This window comes from Triticum aestivum, chromosome 5A (genome assembly GCF_018294505.1).
Source record: "Triticum aestivum cultivar Chinese Spring chromosome 5A, IWGSC CS RefSeq v2.1, whole genome shotgun sequence".
Lineage (NCBI taxonomy): Eukaryota > Viridiplantae > Streptophyta > Magnoliopsida > Poales > Poaceae > Triticum > Triticum aestivum.
This window is the reverse complement of record NC_057806.1, coordinates 657,409,382-657,428,810: the sequence shown is the minus strand read 5'-3', so window position 1 is coordinate 657,428,810 and position 19,429 is coordinate 657,409,382. Positions and strand designations below refer to the sequence as shown.

General features: G+C 43.8%; 1 pseudogene; it reads right to left on the bottom strand.

The window, feature by feature from the left end:
* Window positions 1-15,750: 15,750 nt before the first annotated feature.
* On the bottom strand, window positions 15,751-16,996 carry LOC123108248 (putative nuclease HARBI1; annotated as a pseudogene).
* Window positions 16,997-19,429: the final 2,433 nt, after the last annotated feature.

The following is a 19,429-nucleotide window of genomic DNA, read 5'->3' as shown; positions in this document are numbered from 1 at the left end:
TTAGGCTTAGGACCAGACTTCGGCTTCTTCACTTGAGCAGCAACTTGCTTGCCATTCTTCTTGAAGTTCCCTTTGTTTCCTTTTGCCCTTTTCTTGAAACTAGTGGTCTTGTTAATCATCAACACTTGATGTTCTTTCTTGATTTCTACCTTCATCGATTTCATCATCATGAAAAGCTCGGGAATCGTTTTCATCATCCCTTGCATACTATAGTTCATCACGAAGTTCTACTAACTTGGTGATGGTGACTAGAGAATTCTGTCAATCACTATTTTATCTGGAAGATTAACTCCCACTTGATTCAAGCGATTGTAGTACCCAGACAATATGAACACATGCTCACTGCTTGAGCTATTCTCCTCCATCTTTTAGCTATAGAACTTGTCGGAGACTTCATATCTCTCAACTCGGGTATTTGCTTGAAATATTAACTTCAACTCCTGGAACATCCATATGATCCATGACGTTCAAAACATCTTTGAAGTCCCGATTCTAAGCTGTTAAGCATGGTCCACTAAACTATCAAGTAGTCATCATATTGAGCTAGCCAAACATTCATGACGTCTGCCTCTGCTCCTGCAATAGGTCTGTCACCTAGCGGTGCATTAAGGACATAATTCTTCTGTGCAGCAATGAGGATAAACCTCAGATCACGGACCCAGTCCGCATCATTGCTACTATCATCTTTCAACTTAGTTTTCTCTAGGAACACATATAAAACATAGGGAAGCAATAACGCGAGATATTGATCTACAACATAGATATGCAAATACTATCAGGACTAAGTTCATGATAAATTAAAGTTCAATTAATCATATTACTTAAGAACTCCCACTTAGAAAGACATCCCTCTAATCTTCTAAGTGATCACGTGATCCAAATCAACTAAACCATAACCGATCATCACGTGAAATGGAGTAGCTTTCAATGGTGAACATCAATATGTTGATCATATCTACTATATGATTCACGCTCGACCTTTCGGTCTCAGTGTTCCGAGGCCATATCTGCATATGCTAGGCTCGTCAAGTTTAACCTGAGTATTCTGCGTGTGCAAAACTGGCTTGCACCCGTTGTAGATGGACGTAGAGCTTATCACACCCGATCATCACGTGGTGTCTGGGCACGACGAACTTTGGCAATGGTGCATATTCAGGGAGAACACTTTTATCTTGAAATTTAGTGAGAGATCATCTTATAATGCTACCGTCAATCAAAGCAAGATAAGATGCATAAAAGATAAACATCACATGCAATCAATATAAGTGATATGATATGGCCATCATCATCTTGTACTTGTGATCTCCATCTCCGAAGTACCGTCATGATCACCATCGTCACCGGCGCGACACCTTGATCTCCATCGTAGCATCATTGTCGTCTCGCCAATTATGCTTCCACGACTATCGCTACCGCTTAGTGATAAAGTAAAGCATTACAGCGCGATTGCATTGCATACAATAAAGCGACAACCATATGGCTCCTGCCAGTTGCCGATAACTCGGTTACAAAACATGATCATCTCATACAATAAAATATAGCATCACATTTTGACCATATCACATCACAACGTGCCCTGCAAAAACAAGTTAGACGTCCTCTACTTTGTTGTTGCAAGTTTTACGTGGTTGCTACGGGCTTAGCAAGAACCGTTCTTACCTACGCATCAAAACCACAACAATAGTTTGTCAAGTTGGTGCTGTTTTAACCTTCGCAAGGACCGGGCGTAGCCACACTCGGTTCAAATAAAGTTGGAGAAACTGACACCCGCCAGCCACCTGTGTGCAAAGCACGTCGGTAGAACCAGTCTCGCGTAAGCGTACGCGTAATGTTGGTCCGGGCCGCTTCATCCAACAATACCGCCGAACCAAAGTATGACATGCTGGTAAGCAGTATGACTTATATCGCCCACAACTCACTTGTGTTCTACTCGTGCAAATAACATCAACTCATAAAACCTGGCTCAGATGCCACTGTTGGGGAACGTAGTAATTTCAAAAAAATTCCTACGCACACGCAAGATCATGGTGATGCATAGCTACGAGAGGGGAGAGTGTTGTCTACGTACCCTCGTAGACCGGCAACGGAAGCGTTGACACAACATAGAGGAAGTAGTCGTACGTCTTCCCGATCCGACCGATCCAAGTACCGAACGTACGGCACCTCCGAGTTCTGCACACGTTCAACTCGATGACGTCCCTCGAGCTTCGATCCAGCCGAGTGTTGAGGGAGAGTTTCGTCAGCACGACGGCGTGATGACGGTGATGATGTTCTACCGACGCTGGGCTTCGCCTAAGCACCGCTACGATATGACCGAGGTGGAATATGGTGGAAGGGGGCACCACACACGGCTAAGGAACGATCACAAAGATCAACTTGTGCGTCATGGGGTGCCCCCTTGCCCCCTTATATAATGGAGGGAGGGGGAGGTGCGGTCGGCCCCTAGGGGTGCGCGTGGAGGAGTCCTACTCCCACCGGGAGTAGGACTCCCCCCTCTTGCCTTGTTGGAGAAGGAAAGGGGAAGGGGGAAAGAGGAAAGGGGGGCGCCGCCCCCCCCCCCTTCCTTGTCCTATTCAGACTAGGGGGAGGAGGCGCACGGCCTGCCCTGGCCGGCCCTCCTCTTCTCCCTTTGGGCCCATGTAGGCCCATTAACCCCCCCCCCCCGGGGGGGGGGGGGGGTTCCGGTAAGCCCCCGGTACTCCGGTAAAATCCCGATTTCACCCGGAACATTTCCGATATCCAAATATAGGCTTCCAATATATCAATATTTATGTCTCGACCATTTAGAGACTCCTCGTCATGTCCGTGATCACATCCGGGACTCCGAACAACCTTCAGTACATCAAAACAAAAAAAACCTAATTACGATCGTCACCGAACTTTAAGCGTGCGGACCCTACAGGTTCGAGAACTATGTAGACATGACCGAGACATGTCTCCGGTCAATAACCAATAGCGGAACCTGGATGCTCATATTGGTTCCTACATATTCTATGAAGATCTTTATCGGTCAAACCGCATAACAACATACGTTGTTCCCTTTGTCATCGGTATGTTACCTGCCCGAGATTCGATCGTCGGTATTCCAATACCTAGTTCAATCTCGTTACCGGCAAGTCTCTTTACTCGTTCCGTATTACATCATTCCACAACTACCTCATTAGTTGCAATGCTTGCAAGGCTTAAGTGATGTGCATTACCGAGAGGGCCCAGAGATACCTCTCCGAAAATCGGAGTGACAAATCCTAATATCGAAATACGCCAACCCAACAAGTACCTTCGGAGACACCTGTAGAGCACCTTTATAATGACCCAGTTACGTTGTGACGTTTGGTAGCACACAAAGTGTTCCTCCGATAAACGGGAGTTGCATAATCTCATAGTCATAGGAACATGTATAAGTTATGAAGAAAGCAATAGCAACAAACTAAACGATCAAGTGCTAAGCTAACGAAATGGGTCAAGTCAATCACATCATTCTCCTAATGATGTGATCCCGTTAATCAAATGACAACTCATGTCTATGGTTAGGAAACATAACCATCTTCGATCAACGAGCTAGTCAAGTAGAGGCATACTAGTGACACTCTGTTTGTCTATGTATTCACACATGTATTATGTTTCCGGTTAATACAATTCTAGCATGAATAATAAACATTTATCATGATATAAGGAAATAAATAATAACTTTATTATTGCCTCTAGGGCATATTTCCTTCAACTAGCCCCCTCCCCCCACATGTCACCACACTATATTTATTAATTATTTGTTTATATTGGAGTGCATGCATGTTATAATCATCATTTGTATCATTTAATCCAACTTGCGTTCGACACCTTGTGAATGAAGAACTCCAACTTGCCTACATAGACAAACGTGTCATCTGCGCCCTACAACACAAGCCGTGGAATTATCCAAAACACACTTAGTTCGAGTTCAGTATCCTCGTTCAAGCGGGGGTCCCACGATCACGGCGACAACCAATGAGAGAATGTTGAGGACGAGTTCAATTCCCATGCATTGGAGCGAGGAGAGGCCATCATCTCATGCTCACGTTAAAGGTCTGTGAATTCTCGGGCACACCCACAAAATTCATTTTGGACCCAAACCATCACGCATGGCCCTTTCGTATGTAAATTGTTAAAGGTTAAAATAAGTTGGTGTACCCGGCACAAGCAGGACACACCTGGACCAGGAACACTATCGTCCAAATCCTCCTAACCACATTGTCCTCTGCCTAGGATAACCTTTGAACCTGCCACCTTGTTTTTAAACCACACACATTTTATTAGTCAATAAAACATAGTACAATCACACACATACATATATAGACACATGAAGTTGCGTGCAAACATTGCATAAATGGTGGTTGTCAGGATTGTAACATTTTTATAAGCGCTCGATATATTCTTCGAAGACTATGCTCATCCATAAATAAAGAACTATTTCCTTATGGGGTGTGTGTGTGGGTGTGTGGGGAGGGGGGGATAAAATACCGTTGTGCACATGGTTCCAGACACACCATAATGAATTGTGGAATATAAAAATAGCAAAAAAATCAAGCAATTCCAATTTCTTAGGGTATCAAACTTAGTCGACTAATGTACTCATATGTGAAGTTTCGTGAAGAAATAATACATGTGGTATTCTTAGCAAAGACAATAAAATCGACCTCCTTACTTCCTAACACGGTCACTTTTATACCATGGAATTTGTTTTTGATTTTTGCCGAGAAGACCATGGATGTCAGTCCTCCGTGAAACTTCACACATGAGTAGAACACTCAACCATGTATATGTTACAAAAAATATTAAGAACTGATGATTTTCTGGCATTTTTTAATTTTACTATTCAAAGTAGTTTTTTGTGAGACAAACTATTCAAAGTAGGTGCATGTGGAACCATGTTCCAAAAGCCCGTGTCGAAAAAAACAAGAATAATAAGGAAGCCTAAACATTTATGGCCCATGGGCCTGACACGGATAAATGCATATCTAAACTATGGGTCTATATGAAGGGAGCCTCTATATGGCGACCTGTGCGCCCGATGAAGAGGAAACGTGCCCCACACGCCCTATTAGGCCGGCCCATCTGCAGGGCGGGACGCCCCCAATTTTTTCGTTTTTTATTTCCTATTTGTCCTTTTTTCCCTTTTGAAATATCTCCAGATTTCAAATAATTTTTGATTCTGCATAAGAATGTTCAAGAAATCATAAAGTGATCATGAATTCAGATGTTTTTGTTCATGATTTTGAAAAATTGCTTGAGAAAAAAAATGTTCTGACATTAAAAATGTTCATGATTTCAAAAAATGTTCACATATTCAAAAAATGTTTACAATCTCTAAAAAAATTTGTATAATCAGAATTGTTTATGAATTAGAATTGTTTTCCGGAATTCATATAATGTTCATGATTTTTTTTAGAAAAGTTGATAAAAAATGAAAAAAATGTTTGTGAATTTAAATAATTGTTTCTGATAAGTGAAGAAGCTTCATCCGTTTAGAAAATGTTCATGTATTTCGAAAAACTATTGACAAAAAAGCAAGGGGACATGCACCGCACTCAGGGTAGAAGGCAGTGTCATGGAAGCATCTCCCTAGACCTGGACCCGACCCAAAAATTGGATTTGGGCGTTGGAGGGGTTGCATGGTAGGTCCCTTGTTGTGACCTATGCGCCAAATAGGGATCACCCTATATGAACCAAATAACCGAACTTTACGAAAAATCATACCTCTAGGCTAGAAAACGAACGTAATAACACTGGTGCATATAGACGACAAGTATAGAAACAAAATCATACATTGTAGAAAAATGTAACATTGGTAGACCTCTAGGCGCAATGACTCCATGTTGCGAACTGCCTATAACTGCTATGTGATTTCTCCATAGTGCGTAGCCCGCCAACTACACACATATATGTCCTTACCTGATGGTTGTTGTGTTGTGGAACGTAGTAATTTCAAAAAAATTCCTACGCACACGCAAGATCATGGTGATGCATAGCAACGAGAAGGGAGAGTGTTGTCTACGTACCCTCGTAGACCGATAGTGGAAGCGTTATGACAACGCGGTTGATGTAGTCGTACGTCTTCACGGCCCGACCGATCAAGCACCGAAACTACGGCACCTCCGAGTTCTAGCACACGTTCAGCTCGATGACGATCCCCGGACTCCGATCCAGCAAAGTATCGGGGAAGAGTTCCGTCAGCACGACGGCGTGGTGACGATCTTGATGTACTAATGTCGCAGGGCTTCGCCTAAGCACTGCTACAATATTATCGAGGACTATGGTGGAAGGGGGCACCGCACACGGCTAAGAATATGATCACGTGGATCAACTTGTGTCTCTAGGGAGTGCCCCTGCCTCCGTATATAAAGGCTCAAAGGGGGGGGGGGTGGCCAGCCAAGAGGAGGCGTGCCAGGAGGAGTCCTACTCCCGGAGGGAGTAGGACTCCCCCGCCTTTCCTAGTTGGAATAGGATTCGTGGAGGGGGGAAAGAGGAGAGAGAGGAGGAAGGGGGTCGGCCCCCTCTCTTTGTCCTATTCGGACCAAGGGGGGAGAGGCGCGCGGCCCATCTCTGGCCACCTCTCCTCTCTTCCACTAAGGCCCACTAAGGCCCATATACCTCCCGGGGGGTTCCGGTAACCTCCCGGTACTCCGGTAAAATCCCGATTTCACCCGGAACACTTCCGATATCCAAACATAGGCTTCCAATATATCAATCTTTATGTCTTGACCATTTCGAGACTCCTCGTCATGTCTGTGATCACATCCGGGACTCCGAACTCCTTTGGTACATCAAAACTCATAAACTCATAATATAACTGTCATCGAAACCTTAAGCGTGCGGACCCTACAGGTTCGAGAACAATGTAGACATGACCGAGACTCGTCTCCGGTCAATAACCAATAGCGGAACCTGGATGCTCATATTGGCTCCTACATATTCTACGAAGATCTTTATCGGTCAGACCGCATAACAACATACGTTGTTCCCTTTGTCATCGGTATGTTACTTGCCCGAGATTCGATCGTCGGTATCCAATACCTAGTTCAATCTCGTTACCGGCAAGTCTCTTTACTCGTTCCGTAATACATCATCCCGCAACTAACTCATTAGTTGCAATGCTTGCAAGGCTTAAGTGATGTGCATTACCGAGAGGGCCCAGAGATACCTCTCCGACGATCGGAGTGACAAATCCTAATCTCGAAATACGCCAACCCAACATGTACCTTTGGAGACACCTGTAGAGCACCTTTATAATCACCCAGTTACGTTGTGACGTTTGGTAGCACACAAAGTGTTCCTCCGGCACACGGGAGTTGCATAATCTCATAGTCATAGGAACATGTATAAGTCATGAAGAAAGCAATAGCAACATACTAAACGATCGGGTGCTAAGCTAATGAAATGGGTCATGTCAATCAGATCATTCAACTAATGATGTGATCCCGTTAATCAAATGACAACTCTTTGTCCATGGTTAGGAAACATAACCATCTTTGATTAACGAGCTAGTCAAGTAGAGGCATACTAGTGACACTCTGTTTGTCTATGTATTCACACATGTATTATGTTTCCGGTTAATACAATTCTAGCATGAATAATAAACTTTTATCATGATATAAGGAAATAAATAATAACTTTATTATTGCCTCTAGGGCATATTTCCTTCAGTCTCCCACTTGCACTAGAGTCAATAATCTAGATTACACAGTAATGATTCTAACACCCATGGAGCCTTGGTGCTGATCATGTTTTGCTCGTGGAAGAGGCTTAGTCAATGGGTCTGCTACATTCAGATCCGTATGTATCTTGCAAATCTCTATGTCTCCCACCTGGACTAGATCCCGGATGGAATTGAAGCGTCTTTTGATGTGCTTGGTTCTCTTGTGAAATCTGGATTCCTTCGCCAAGGCAATTGCACCAGTATTGTCACAAAAGATTTTCATTGGACCCGATGCACTAGGTATGACACCTAGATCGGATATGAACTCCTTCATCCAGACTCCTTCGTTTGCTGCTTCCGAAGCAGCTATGTATTCCGCTTCACATGTAGATCCCGCCACGACGCTTTGTTTAGAACTGCACCAACTGACAGCTCCACCGTTTAATGTAAACACGTATCCGGTTTGCGATTTAGAATCGTCCGGATCAGTGTCAAAGCTTGCATCAACGTAACCGTTTACGATGAGCTCTTTGTCACCTCCATATACGAGAAACATATCCTTAGTCCTTTTCAGGTACTTCAGGATGTTCTTGACCGCTGTCCAGTGATCCACTCCTGGATTACTTTGGTACCTCCCTGCTAGACTTATAGCAAGGCACACATCAGGTCTGGTACACAGCATCGCATACATGATAGAGCCTATGGCTGAAGCATAGGGAACATCTTTCATTTTCTCTCTATCTTCTGCAGTGGTCGGGCATTGAGTCTGACTCAACTTCACACCTTGTAACACAGGCAAGAACCCTTTCTTTGCTTGATCCATTTTGAACTTCTTCAAAATCTTGTCAAGGTATGTGCTTTGTGAAAGTCCAATTAAGCGTCTTGATCTATCTCTATAGATCTTAATGCCTAATATGTAAGCAGCTTCACCGAGGTCTTTCATTGAAAAACTCTGTATTCAGGTATCCCTTTATGCTATCCAGAAATTCTATATCATTTCCAATCAGTAATATGTCATCCACATATAATATCAGAAATGCTACAGAGCTCCCACTCACTTTCTTGTAAATACAGGCTTCTCCGAAAGTCTGTATAAAACCAAATGCTTTGATCACACTATCAAAGCGTTTATTCCAACTCCGAGAGGCTTGCACCAGTCCATAGATGGATCGCTGGAGCTTGCACACTTTGTTAGCTCCCTTTGGATCGACAAAACCTTCTGGTTGCATCATATACAACTCTTCTTCCAGAAACCCATTCAGGAATGCAGTTTTGACATCCATCTGCCAAATTTCATAATCATAAAATGCGGCAATTGCTAACATGATTCGGACAGACTTAAGCATCGCTACGGGTGAGAAGGTCTCATCGTAGTCAATTCCTTGAACTTGCCGAAACCCTTTTGCGACAAGTCGAGCTTTGTAGATAGTAATATTACCGTCAGCGTCAGTCTTCTTCTTGAAGATCCATTTATTCTCAATCGCTTGCCGATCATCGGGCAAGTCAACCAAAGTCCACACTTTGTTCTCATACATGGATCCCATCTCAGATTTCATGGCTTCAAGCCATTTTGCGGAATCTGGGCTCACCATCGCTTCTTCATAGTTCGTAGGTTCATCATGATCTAGTAGCATGACTTCCAGAACAGGATTACCATACCACTCTGGTGCGGATCTCACTCTGGTTGATCTACGAGGTTCAGTAGTATCTTGTTCTGAAGTTTCATGATCATTATCATTAGCTTCCTCACTTATTGGTGTAGGTGTCACAGAAACAGGTTTCTGTGATGCATTACTCTCCAACAAGGGAGCAGGTACAGTTACCTCGTCAAGTTCTACTTTCCTCCCACTCACTTCTTTCGAGAGAAACTCCTTCTCCAGAAAGTTTCCGAACTTAGCAACAAAAGTCTTGCCTTCGGATCTGTGATAGAAGGTGTATCCAATAGTCTCCTTTGGATATCCTATGAAGACACATTTCTCCGATTTGGGTTCGAGCTTATCAGGTTGAAGCTTTTTTACATAAGCATCGCAGCCCCAAACTTTCAGAAATGACAACTTTGGTTTCTTGCCAAGCCATGGTTCATAAGGCGTCGTCTCAACGGATTTTGATGGTGCCCTATTTAACGTGAATGCGGCCGTCTCTAAAGCATAACCCCAAAACGATAGCGGTAAATCAGTAAGAGACATCATAGATCGTACCATATCTAGTAAAGTACGATTACGACGTTCGGACACACCATTACGCTGTGGTGTTCCGGGTGGCGTGAGTTGCGAAACTATTCCGCATTGTTTCAAATGTACACCAAACTCGTAACTCAAATATTCTCCTCCACGATCAGATCGTAGAAACTTTATTTTCTTGTTACGATGATTTTCAACTTCACTCTGAAATTCTTTGAACTTTTCAAATGTTTCAGACTTGTGTTTCATTAAGTAGATATACCCATATCTGCTTAAGTCATCTGTGAAGGTAAGAAAATAACGATATCCGCCACGAGCCTCAATATTCATCGGACCACATACATCTGTATGTATGATTTCCAACAAATCTGTTGCTCTCTCCATAGTACCGGAGAACGGCGTTTTAGTCATCTTGCCCATAAGGCACGGTTCGCAAGTACCAAGTGATTCATAATCAAGTGGTTCCAAAAGTCCATCAGTATGGAGTTTCTTCATGCGCTTTACACCGATATGACCTAAACGGCAGTGCCACAAATAAGTTGCACTATCATTATCAACTCTGCATCTTTTGGCTTCAACATTATGAATATGTGTGTCACTACTATCGAGATTCAATAAGAATAGACCATTCTTCAAGGGTGCATGACCATAAAAGATATTACTCATATAAATAGAACAACCATTATTCTCTGATTTAAATGAATAACCGTCTCGCATCAAACAAGATCCAGATATAATGTTCATGCTTAACGCTGGCACCAAATAACAATTATTTAGGTCTAATATTAATCCCGAAGGTAGATGTAGAGGTAGCGTGCCGACCGCGATCACATCGACTTTGGAACCATTTCCCACGCGCATCGTCACCTCGTCCTTAGCCAATCTTTGCTTAATCTGTAGTCCCTGTTTCGAGTTGCAAATATTAGCAACAGAACCAGTATCAAATACCCAGGTGCTACTGCGAGCATTAGTAAGGTACACATCAATAACATGTATATCACATATACCTTTGTTCACCTTGCCATCCTTCTTATCCGCCAAATACTTGGGGCAGTTCCGCTTCCAGTGACCAGTCTGCTTGCAGTAGAAGCACTCAGTTTCAGGCTTAGGTCCAGACTTGGGTTTCTTCTCTTGAGCAGCAACTTGCTTGCTGTTCTTCTTGAAGTTCCCCTTCTTCTTCCCTTTGCCCTTTTTCTTGAAACTAGTGGTCTTGTTGACCATCAACACTTGATGCTCCTTCTTGATTTCTACCTCCGCAGCTTTCAGCATCGCGAAGAGCTCGGGAATAGTCTTATTCATCCCTTGCATATTATAGTTCATCACGAAGCTCTTGTAGCTTGGTGGAAGTGATTGGAGAATTCTGTCAATGACGCTATCATCCGGAAGATTAACTCCCAGTTGAATCAAGTGATTACAATACCCAGACATCTTGAGTATATGCTCACTGACAGAACTGTTCTCCTCCATCTTGCAGCTATAGAACTTATTGGAGACTTCATATCTCTCAATCCGGGCATTTGCTTGAAATATTAACTTCAACTCCTGGAACATCTCATATGCCCCATGACGTTCAAAACGTCGTTGAAGTCCCGGTTCTAAGCCGTAAAGCATGGCACATTGAACTATCGAGTAGTCATCAGCTTTGCTCTGCCAGACGTTCATAACATCTGGTGTTGCTCCAGCAGCAGGCCTGGCACCCAGCGGTGCTTCCAGGACGTAATTCTTCTGTGCAGCAATGAGGATAATCCTCAAGTTACGGACCCAGTCCGTGTAATTGCTACCATCATCTTTCAACTTTGCTTTCTCAAGGAACGCATTAAAATTCAACGGAACAACAGCACGGGCCATCTATCTACAATCAAACATACATAAGCAAGATACTTATCAGGTACTAAGTTCATGATAAATTTAGGTTCAATTAATCATATTACTTAAGAACTCCCACTTAGATAGATATCCCTCTAATCCTCTAAGTGATTACGTGATCCAAATTAACTAAACCATGTCTGATCATCACGTGAGATGGAGTAGTTTCATTGGTGAACATCACTATGTTGATCATATCTACTATATGATTCACGCTCGACCTTTCGGTCTCCGTGTTCCAAGGCCATATCTGTATATGCTTGGTGAACATCACTGTTTTGCACCCGCTGTATTTGAACGTAGAGCCTATCACACCCGATCATCACGTGGTGTCTCAGCACGAAGAACTTTTGCAACGGTGCATACTCAGGGAGAACACTTCTTGATAATTTAGTGAGAGATCATCTTATAATGCTACCGTCAATCAAAGCAAGATAAGATGCATAAAAGATAAACATCACATGCAATTAATATAAGTGATATGATATGGCCATCATCATCTTGTGCTTGTGATCTCCATCTCCGAAGCACCGTCGTGATCACCATCATCACCGGCGCGACACCTTGATCTCCATCGTAGTATCGTTGTCGTCTTGCCAATCTTATGCTTCCACGACTATCGCTACCGCTTAGTGATAAAGTAAAGCATTACAACGCGATTGCATTGCATACAATAAAGCGACAACCATATGGCTCCTGCCAGTTGCCGATAACTTGGTTACAAAACATGATCATCTCATACAATGAAATTTAGCATCATGTCTTGACCATATCACATCACAACATGCCCTGCAAAAACAAGTTAGACGTCCTCTACTTTGTTGTTGCAAGTTTTTACATGGCTGCTACGGGCTTAAGCAAGAACCAGTCTTACCTACGCATCAAAACCACAACGATAGTTTGTCAAGTTGGTGTTGTTTTAACCTTCGCAAGGACCGGGCGTAGCCACACTCAGTTCAACTAAAGTTGGAGAAACTATCACCCGCAAGCCACCTATGTGCAAAGCACGTTAGGAGAACCGGTCTCGCGTAAGCGTACGTGTAATGTCGGTCCGGGCCGCTTCGTCCAACAATACCGCCGAACCAAAGTATGACATGCTGGTAAGCAGTATGACTTATATCGCCCACAACTCACTTGTGTTCTACTCGTGCATATAACATCAACACATAAAACCTAGGCTCTGATACCACTGTTGTGGAACGTAGTAATTTCAAAAAAATTCCTATGCACACGCAAGATCATGGTGATGCATAGCAACGAGAGGGGAGAGTGTTGTCTACGTACCCTCATAGACCGATAGTGGAAGCGTTATGACAACGCGGTTGATGTAGTCGTACGTCTTCACGGCCCGACCGATCAAGCACCGAAACTACGGCACTTCCGAGTTCTAGCACATGTTCAGCTCGATGACGATCCCCGGACTCCGATCTAGCAATGTTTCGACGAAGAGTTCCGTCAGCACGACGGCGTGGTGACGATCTTGATGTACTAATGTCTCAGGGCTTCGCCTAAGCACTGCTACAATATTATCGAGGACTATGGTGGAAGGGGGCACCGCACACGGCTAAGAATATGATCACGTGGATCAACTTGTGTCTCTAGGCAATGCCCCTACCTCCGTATATAAAGGCTCAAAGGGGGGGCGGCCGGCCAAGAGGAGGCGCGCCAGGAGGAGTCCTACTCCCTCCGGGAGTAGAACTCCCCCCTTTCCTAGTTGGAATAGGATTCGTGGAGGGAGGAAAGAGGAGAGAGAGGAGGAAGGGGGTCGGCCCCCTCTCCTTGTCCTATTCGGACCAAGGGGGGGAGAGGCGCGCGGCCCATCTCTGGCCACCTCTTCTCTCTTCCACTAAGGCTCACTAAGGCCCATATACCTCCCGGGGGGTTCCGGTAACCTCCCGGTACTCCGGTAAAATACCGATTTCACCTGGAACACTTCCGATATCCAAACATAGGCTTCCGATATATCAATATTTATGTCTCGACCATTTCAAGACTCCTCGTCATGTCCGTGATCACATCCGGGACTCCGAACTCCTTCGGTACATCAAAACTCATAAACTCATAATATAACTGTCATCGAAACCTTAAGCGTGCGGACCCTACGGGTTCGAGAACAATGTAGACATGACCGAGACTCATCTCCGGTCAATAACCAATAGCAGAACCTGGATGCTCATATTGGCTCCTACATATTCTACGAAGATCTTTATCGGCAGACCGCATAACAACATACGTTGTTTGCTTTGTCATCGGTATGTTACTTGCCCGAGATTCGATCGTCGGTATCCAATACCTAGTTCAATCTCGTTACCGGCAAGTCTCTTTACTCGTTCCGTAATACATCATCCCACAACTAACTCATTAGTTGCAATGCTTGCAAAGCGTAAGTGATGTGCATTACCGAGAGGGCCCAGAGATACCTCTCCGACGATCGGAGTGACAAATCATAATCTCAAAATACGCCAACCCAACATGTACCTTTGGAGACACCTGTAGAGCACCTTTATAATCACCCAGTTACGTTGTGACGTTTGGTAGCACACAAAGTGTTCCTCCGGCACACGGGAGTTGCATAATCTCATAGTCATAGGAACATGTATAAGTCATGAAGAAAGCAATAGCAACATACTAAACGATCGGGTGCTAAGCTAATGAAATGGGTCATGTCAATCAGATCATTCAACTAATGATGTGATCCCATTAATCAAATGACAACTCTTTGTCCATGGTTAGGAAACATAACCATCTTTGATTAACGAGCTAGTCAAGTAGAGGCATACTAGTGACACTCTGTTTGTCTATGTATTCACACATGTATTATGTTTCTGGTTAATACAATTCTAGCATGAATAATAAACTTTTATCATGATATAAGGAAATAAATAATAACTTTATTATTGCCTCTAGGGCATATTTCCTTCATGTTGCACTACCCAGACGAAAATTGGCCAGTGTCGGTATTACGTATGGCACAACCAAAGTCGACATAATATACACCCAAATCCTCTCTTTTGGAGAACTTTTCCCTCACTCCTCCTTGCTCTGTATTCGCACTCTCCTGATCTGACGCCACCGCTCTACCACTTCGGCTGTCGACCAGGCCTTGTCGGACATCAACCACCCGCCTTGTTTGCAAAAGTTCAGATTATGTTCATTGATACATCCACCGACCAGGCCTTGCCGGACATCCACGACAAAAAGCACTTTGGCCAAAAGTGCGTACTTTGTAGGCATGAATCAAGGGGACATCCATCGACAGACCAGGCCTTGCCGGACATCCACTGCCCTACAACTTTCATATGATCCATGAACACCATCTCAAACTCCGTCGTGAAGTACTGCCATGCGGTCACATGGGTGGAAAGAGTGTGGCCACCGACGAGTCAATCATGGAGATTGTAAGTTTTTTTCTTGTTGCTCAACATGTAGCTCAATTTATTGATTTACTCAACGGAGGGCAGGCCATTCATGTTGATGATCACCTTAGGGCATGTTTGGTTACATTGCCAATCCAGCCTAGCCCGACGAGCCTGGCTCTAGTGAGCCGGTTTGAGGGGATGCAGGCCAAAAAACCCAAGATGCACATAGTTTAGTTGTCTGCATGCTCCTAGTTGCACGAGACAACCATTTTTGACTCGGTGTTTGGTTGCCTGCATTGCATTAGGCGCACATATCACATGGTGTTTGGTTGCAACCTGCATAAGGTGTTGTCACCACTTCTAACTAGTGGTGAGCTTACCACACACAATCTGAACATGTAGCGCCAGCTACTTAAACAAATGATAGTTCATCCTAACTACTATCAAATAACAGTTGAAATTATTAAGAGCCATTGGCTAAATAGGGGATAGTTCATCGGTGTTGCTGCTATAAGATCTTCCTTTTCCTCTTCCTCTTCCTCTTCTTCTTCTTCTTCTTCTTCTTCTTCTTCTTCTTCTTCTTCTTCTTCTTCTTCTTCTTCTTCTTCTTCTTCTTCTGCTTCTGCTTCTTCTTCTTCTTCCATCTTCTTCAAATCCTGCACTGACCTCTATTAAGCCACATTGCCTCTGCCCACTCCAACCTTTTGTTCTTCCAAGCGTCATTGTCAAATGCCTCCACACCATGGCCGGAGCTAACAACATCGTCAGGCTCGACCTCTTCCTCCTCAGGCACATGTTCATCAAAGCCCCACTGAAGGATCCAGTTATGCAGAATGCAACAAGCAAGAACTAACTTAACCTGAGTGCAGTATGGGTGGAATGGCTTCTTTATCCAGGATCTTAAACCTATTCTTCAGAGCTCCGAATGCCCTCTCAACAGTTACTCTAAGGCTGAGTGTCTGAGATTAAACAACTCTTGTGCAGTCCTAGGATAGTTCCTACTAGAGAACTCATTGAGATGGTACCTGGTTTTCCTGAAGGGTGGAAGAGTACCCGGCCGACATGCATAGCCAGCATCTCCAAGGTAGAACTTGCCATCGGGGATGTTGATCCCATCAGGTCGACTCATGTTGTCACTGAGAATGTTAGAATCATGCGCTGACCCCTCCCAGCCAGCTAGCACATATGTGAACTTAAGATCAAAGTCAACAACAACAAGCACATTCTGGCTTGTGTAGTGCTTCCTCCCCCTGTATGTTGCAGACTGTGACCTAGGAACTCTGGCAGTGACATGAGTACCATCTATTGCCCTAATGCAATCCTGAAAATGGCATCACAAGCATGTGTTAGTGCTCAACTTGAACAATACAAGCATATAAAGCCATGAAAAATGTATATTTTCAATGCTCACCTCGAAGTATGGATACCATCTTGGGCTTCCGCGAATCTTGGGTGGAGTCTGACCAGATGGTCTCCTGATCATCTCTCCTCTAAGCTCCCCAATAGCAAAAAGCACCAACTTGAAGTACCTAGAGATGGTCCCCATTGATCTCCTGAACATGTTGTGAATGACCCTGAACCTCTGGTTATGGCCAACAACATGGAGGAACATGACCACTCGCTCTTCAACACTAGTGTAGATGCTATCTTGTAGCAGCCCCCCTGCTCCTGAAGGTCTCGACAAGCCTGGCAAATGGTGCTCTTTTCATTCGAAGCATCCATAGAGCCTCGATGTCATTGCAGTTGTAGATGTAGTTCAGATTTTGGATCCTCTCCTGTTCCCGGAGAAACAATGGACCATAGCAGATCAAAGGTCTCCCAGCACGACGAACAACTATATAGTGCATGAACATGACCCATGCCTGAATCACACTAATCAGTGTTGCTGCCTGGATTATCAGCCTCATTCATGTGTCCATAACCTAGTCGACATCGACGGTTCATTCAGTGGGAAATCGATCCTACACCTAGCCTAACGGCCTAACCACCGAGCTAACAAAGGGGGAGGGGTGCTGCTTACCATCATCAGAGACGAGGATGGTGTAGAGGGAGTGATACGTCTCGAACGTATCTATAATTATTATCTACTGTTTTGGATGTTTATGGGCTTTATTATACACTTTTATATCATTTTTGTGACTAACCTATTAACCCAGATCCTAGTGCCAGTTTCTGTTTTTACCTTGTTTTAGGGTTTCGAAGAAAAGGAAAATCAAACGGAGTCCAAATGACCTGAAACTTCACGGAACCTATTTTTGGATCAGAAGAAGCCCAGAAGACTTGGAGTCTATGTAAGGGGAGCTTCGAGGAGGCCATGAGGTTGGGGGCGCGCCCACCACCCTGGGCGCGCCCTCCACCCTCGTGGGCCCCTCGTGCCCCCCCCCCCCCGACGTACTTCTTCCACCTATATATCTCCATATACCCTAAAAACATCCGTGAGCACAATAGATCGGGAGTTCCGCCGCCAGAAGCCTCCGTAGCCACCGAAAACCAATCTAGACCCGTTCTGGCACCCTGCCGGAGGGGGCAATCCCTCTCCGGTGGCCATCTTCATCATCCCGGTGCTCTCTATGACGAGGAGGGAGTAGTTCTCCCTCGGGGCTGAGGGTATGTACCAGTAGCTATGTGTTTGATATATCTCTCTCGTGTTCTTGATTTGACACGATCTTGATGTATCGCGAGCTTTGCTATTATAGTTGGATCCTATGTTTCTCCTCCCCCTCTTCTCTCTTGTAATGAATTGAGTTTCCCCTTTGAAGTAATCTTATCGGATTGAGTCTTTAAAGATTTGAGAACACTTGATGTATGTCTTGTCGTGCGTATCTGTGGTGACAATGGGATACCACATGATTCACTTGATGTATGATTTGGTGATCAACTTGCGGGTTCCGCCCATGAACCTATGCATAGGGGTTGGCACACATTTTCGTCGTGATTCTCCGGTAGAAACTTTGGGGCACTCTTTGAGGTTCTATGTGTTGGTTGAATAGATGAATATGAGATTGTGTGATGCATATCGTATAATCATACCCACGGATACTTGAGGTGACATTGGAGTATCTAGGTGACATTAGGGTTTTGGTTGATTTGTGTCTTAAGGTGTTATTCTAGTACGAACTCTAGGGCTATTTGTGACACTTATAGGAATAGCCCAACGGATTGATTGGAAAGAATAACTTTGAGGTGGTTTCGTACCCTACCATAATCTCTTTGTTTTTTCTCCGCTATTAGTGACTTTGGAGTGACTCTTTGTTGCATGTTAAGGGATAGTTATGTGATCCAATTATGTTAGTATTGTTGAGAGGACTTGCACTAGTGAAAGTATGAACCCTAGGCCTTGTTTCAACGCATTGCAATATCGTTTACGCTCACTTTTATCATTAGTTACGTTGCTGTTTTTATATTTTCAGATTACATACCTTTATCTACCATCCATATTGCACTTGTATCACCATCTCTTCGCCGAACTAGTGCACCTATACAATTTACCATTGTATTGGGTGTGTTGGGGACACAAGAGACTCTTTGTTATTTGGTTGCAGGGTTGCTTGAGAGAGACCATCTTCATCCTACGCCTCCTACGGATTGCTAAACCTTAGGTCATCCACTTCAGGGAAATTTGCTACTGTCCTACAAACCTCTGCACTTGGAGGCCCAACAACGTCTACAAGAAGAAGGTTGTGTAGTAGACATCAAGCTCTTTTCTGGCGCCGTTGCCGGGGAGGCAAGGAAAGCGGCACTAACACCCCGTCAACTAAGCTCTTTTCTGGCACCGTTGCCGGGGAGGTGAGTGCTTGAAGGTATATCTTTAGATCTTGCAATCGAGTCTTTTAGTTTCTTGTTTTATCACTAGTTTAGTTTATAAAAGAAAACTATAAAAATGGAATTGAGTTTGTCTCATACGCTTCACCTTTTTAATATCTTTCGTGAGTATGATGGAAAGGATAATTGTGCTCAAGTGCTAGAAGAAGAAATCTATAAAATGTTTGGCACTAAATATTTGAATGATGAGCATGATTGCAATATTGTTAGTATGAATTCCTTGAATATCCATGATGCTAATGATATGCAAAGCCACAAGCTTGGGGAAGCTATGTTTGATGAAGATGATATTTTTTTGTCCCCCAAGTTTTGATGAGCAAATTTATTATGATGAAAGCATGCCTCCTATCTACGATGATTATTGTGATGACACGTATGCTTTAAAGAATAATGATAACCATGAAACTTGTCATCTTGATCTTAATTTTCAATCACATGATAATTATTTTGTTGAGTTTGCTCCCACTATCATTCGTGAGAAGAATTTTGCATATGTGGAGAGTAATAAAAATTCTATGCTTGTAGATCAT